This window comes from Gavialis gangeticus, unplaced genomic scaffold, assembly GCF_001723915.1.
Source record: "Gavialis gangeticus isolate Ggan-Ray unplaced genomic scaffold, GavGan_comp1, whole genome shotgun sequence".
Lineage (NCBI taxonomy): Eukaryota > Metazoa > Chordata > Crocodylia > Gavialidae > Gavialis > Gavialis gangeticus.
The window spans coordinates 162,256,571-162,261,384 of NW_017729024.1; the positions used below are offsets into that span (position 1 = coordinate 162,256,571).

The following is a 4,814-nucleotide window of genomic DNA, read 5'->3' on the forward strand; positions in this document are numbered from 1 at the left end:
AAAAAAAAAAAAAAAAAAAAGGTTGGGGAAAACCACTCTCCTGGCATGGGACAGTACCTGCTAGAGGTAATGCATAGTTAACCTTCCACTTCCTAAGGGAAGATCTTGGCTTTATGCCCTCTTTATGAGAAGGGGAAACTCCTTCCTAGCTTGCTGCTAGGACCTTATGGCTGAAGGCAAGTGAAACTCAGGGGCAGCTGAACCCCACGCCTGCCAAAGCATTTGGAAACATCTGAAGCCCCAGGTGGGGTGGAGAATGTTTGCTGGTAGTAGGGCCACTTATAGTTCTTGACTGACTCACAGATTTGGACTTGTTTTGGCCTATTTGGATTGGAACACGAAACATTTTCCCTCCAACTTTCCTAACTGTGAGAAATGTGATTGTGCAACTGACTTGACTGTACCTGTGCTTTCTCCTTTGGCCTTGTTCCACTGTCCGTTTGGTTAGGAGCAAGTATGACTACGTACCTGAACGTCAAAACCTTTGGGCTCAGGGTGTGCATGCAAGGCAAGTACCATGGATTTGGGCGCACTTGAGGAGTGTCTGAACTCCCAGACAGATGGGTCTCCAAAAGAGAAAGCTTGCCCAGTGGTATACCCACACAGTGCTGCTCAAAACTGTGTTTATGAAACCTATTCTGAAACGTGCAGCCATTTCAAAAAGTAACATGCATCAATCCTGGACAAACTAAGTCTATGGGTACTGCCTGCAAATTGCTACAGCCAGGGTCTGATAGTAAGGGGAGGGAGAAGGGGCTGCCGGGGGAAAAAGCTGGGGAGAAGCAGAGAATAAAGAATCATCTGATCTCCCCCTCCTCACCCCCGCCCCTTGATTTATTTTCCCTGCTATAGCAGTGGGAAGAGGACAAATTCAAGGAAATCTTCCAACAATTAGATTCAATATCTGAAAAATTACAACAAGTGTACATGTTTTTCAGATACTGAATCTACTCACCGGGGCATTGCCTTATAATTGAAGATGTCTTCTATTCAAGCAAATATGTTCAATTAATATTGTGTTTTGTACCCCTCGCTTGGCAACAAATTTGTCAGGCAAACTCAGGGCAGACTTTTAAGGACCAAATTTCATTAAGCGCACCCTCGTCTGTTTGAATGAACAACGGTAGATATGCGCCTACCCTCCCATCTGCTCTACAAGACGTACGGTTACGTCCAGCCCATGAACATCTGGCCTGATAACGACCAGTTCTCTGCCTCCTCGTGCCTTGTTTGCCTCTCTCAAAAGTGGGGGAGGGAGGGAAGCTCCTAGGAAAGGAGCGATTTACAGTGGGGGCTGAACCTTTGACACCAGCTTGTTTCAAGTAGCGGGAAGAGGATTACCCTGGGGAAGAAAATGGGTCAGGGTGACAAGGGTGGAAGGAGACCCAGAGTAGGACACAGGATAGGGCTCAGGACCAGGGCAAAGCAAGGGAACCTAAAGGACAGAGGGAGGGAGAGGGACACTTGGGTGAGGCCTGCAGGAGGGAAAGGGAAGGGGCACTTGGGTCCTCAACAGTCCCAGCCTTTTCCTGTTTCCACCACAGGGCTGGGCAAAGACCAAGACAAGTGATGCTTGAACACTGGGGGTGGGAACCCACCTGCCCGGGAGGAAGGGGAAAGGCCAGGCAGGGGCCGCCACAGGACTGGGAGGAGGGAGAAACACAGGGAGCTGAGCCCCCAGGGCCCGGGGAGGGAAGGGGCAACCCTGGGACAGGAGCCGAGGGAGGGCGCAGCCAGCCCCTGGGGAAGAGGCTCCAGGCGCCGCTGTGCCCCCCACACCCACCCGGGAAGGGCCAGGGCGGGCCAGGCCGGGCCCCGGGGACGCGGGGGTCTGGGCGGGCGGGTCCCAGCCGCCATTTTCTCCCTCGCTCCGAGGTTCTTTCTTTGGCCCCCCAACATGGCAGCTCCCCGCGGCTGCGGCTGCGGCTCCTCCTCCCGCTCCGCTCCGCCCCAGCCCGGCCCGCGGCAACGCGGAGCCGTGCGCCCCTGAGCGCAGGGTGACGCGAGGCCCGAGCGCGGAACCTGCCACCGCCCCACGCCGCCAGCCCGTGGCGGGGAGATAAGATGGCGGCACCCGCCCCCCAGCCCGGCTGCGGGCGCGGACCCCCAGCACTCACGTCCCGTCCTGTCCCGCTCCGCGCACAGCTACGCTCCCCACCGCTACACAGGCGGAAATGACGTCTCCGGCCGGGCCCTGCCTGCTCCTCCGCCTCGCACCACGTGGGGGGAGGGGCTTAAGGGGGCCCTAGAGCCTGCGCGCTGCGGGTTGGGGTTTTGTGGCTCGAGGCCGGGAGTGGGGGTCGTGGGGCGGGACCTGCCGCGGGCTGAGCGTAGGACTCGGGGAGCGCTGGTAGCTGGGCTGAGGCACAAGTGGCATGGGCAGCCTCAGGGCCCAAAGCAGATTGGAAAGGGAGCAGAAAGCAGAGCAGTGGATAGCGCAGGACGCACGGGAGGGAGCAGATAGCAGACCAGCAGATCCGGCAAGGAGCAGAAAATAGAGTGGCTGACTGGGGAGGGAGCACAGGATAGAGCAGAAAGCAGAGCAAGAGATCGGGCAGGGAGCATAGGGCACAAGGCAGAGCAGCAGACAGGCAGGGAGTAGGAAGCAAAGCAGGAGGAGGGGAGCAGTGGCACTGGGGGGAGGGGTGCAAGCATTAGTGTTTTGGCGGAAAGGTTGGAGGTTGGCCTCCACTGCGGTAGCTACTGAACAGTCCTCTGGTTAATCTCCTGAGGGTTGGTTCTGAATGATGATACATCTAGTGTTTGAGAACGGGTAGAGCCTTATGCAGTATTGCTGCCAGCTCTGGAGCCAGAGACCATCATTTGTCCAGCGGTGTCATTTTGCATAAACACTACATTCACCCTCTGCTCTCTTGCCTGTTTGTGTAGCTCTCTATGTCCAAGACCTGCCCGCGCTGCATGGGGACGTGTTCCAGCGCTCCCGGCTGTCCTCCAAAGCATTCTTCTGTCTGTGCCCTCCCCCGACCTTCTTTTGATCTGAAAGAATCAGATGCGTATTATCTGTTGGTGAATCCCAATATTGTTAGTCCTAAACATTCAAAATATCAGCTTAAAAATAATATTAAAAATCTCTTCCTTTGCTTTTTGAGCCTCTAAGTTACGCACACGTTTTCAAGCTTTCCTTTACAAGCATGTAGGGTTTTTTTAATTTTCTAGAAAAGTTGGACTTGAGTCACTTGACTTCAGGACCGTGTGCTTTGAGAAATATATTGGGAGACCTGTGATAAAAATTGCAATAGTTGACATAAGTACATTACCCTGCTGGCGCACATTCTTGAGAAAGAAGGTATAACTGGGGAGCTAAGTCAGTCTCTGGGTTAATAATTACTGAGGTTAAGCTAAGTCAGTTATTTAGCAGCTTCTACATCCACAGAAAAATTATAGCAGTCTTTATAACTCAGAACTGTGGGGAAAAATTACCAGCCCATGGTCAAGTCTTGTTTTTCTTCCCCAGTCCTTCTGCTCAGATTGTAAATTCTTTATCAGAAAACCTCTAAATCAGGGGTGGGCAGCCTACAGCCCACCTGCCAGTTCTGGTCTGCAGAACCTTTGGCTCTGGCCCACAGATGGGGCTTCAGTAGTATCTGGCAACATAGGACACCTTCTGCAGATGCTCTTTCCATGCTACCATGAGGAGAAGCACTGGCTGGGGACATTTTCCTGGAGCCAGTGGGGAGACAAGCAGCAGTGGTGCCAGGATCTTGGCACCTATCCACCTGCTCACCTCCAACCTGTGATGGGTTATTCTGACCCACAGTCAGAAAAGGTTGCCTACCCCTACTCTCTATCATGACATAGTCTAAACACCACTTTATTACATAAGCTGGTTGTGTCCATCCTGATTAAATGCTAGTGTGGCAGCAATTTTCAGAGAATGCCCAAGAATCCTCAAGCTGCTCACCCTGTACTGAGTACTTCTCTTGTACTAACATGACTCTTGGATGCTTAGCAAACTTCATATATTAGGGTCCTTCACTGGTTTCAGCCACTGACAATACTGGACTTGTCTACAGCTGCACCTCTAGAAATGTAATATATGTCTCATCCAATGCACCAAATGCCCTGATGGAAAATACATAGGAGAGACCAAACAACAACAGTGCACCAGAATGAACGCACGCTAGAAATCTATTAAAGACAAGAATACCCAATAACCGGTGGGGGCACATTTCTCACAAGAAAACCACTGTCTTTCCAATTTCATTCTAATCCTCAAAGTGAATTTACAAAACACCTTTCACAGATGAGCCTATGAACTGCACTTCATCAACCTCCTGGACACAAAAAATCATGGACTAAATTAAGACAATGGATTTATGACACATTATAACCTTCCTTACATCTGACTTCCCAGGTATCTCTCCACTATTTACCAAACTACATTCATTCCTTGCCTCTTCCCACCCCCCTCCCCACCCCCGTCCTCTCATCCACTGATTCCTCAATTTACATCTTCACTGACTGCCTTTCTTGCATGCAGCCCAGCCTCTGGCTTCCTTACTATTCATTCCATCCAGGAAGAGCACACAGCAACTGCAAATGCTTCCTTAGCCTGATGAAGGGTATTTAAACCCGAAAGCTTGCTAAGAAGAATTTTTCCATCTATTTGAGTTGGTCTAATTAAAAATATCAGATTTACCCAAAGAATCTTTTCTGCCTATGTCGTTAGACCAACACGGCTACAACCTACACAGCCTTGTCTACACTCACTTGTAGTAGCAAACAGCAGCTGCACTCAGAGCACTCCTGCATCCCAATACCACTGCAATTATACCAGAGTACCAAGTACATCC

The 4,814-nt window shown here is 51.3% G+C and overlaps 1 protein-coding gene across 3 annotated transcripts in view; it reads right to left on the minus strand.

The window, feature by feature from the left end:
• SUB1 (SUB1 homolog, transcriptional regulator) overlaps positions 1-2,214 on the minus strand; it is a 25,377-nt gene extending 23,163 nt beyond the window's left edge. Inside the window, exons 1-2 of one of the 3 annotated variants that reach the window (XM_019517995.1) lie at positions 2,114-2,136; positions 1,028-1,033 (exon numbers count right to left, since the gene is read on the minus strand). The gene's annotated coding sequence lies outside the window, so the exon portion shown is untranslated. Of the gene's footprint in view, positions 1-1,027; positions 1,034-2,113 lie in introns of all 3 variants that reach the window. The other 2 variants (XM_019517994.1, XM_019517996.1) reach the window with 2 other exon arrangements.
• Positions 2,215-4,814: the final 2,600 nt, after the last annotated feature.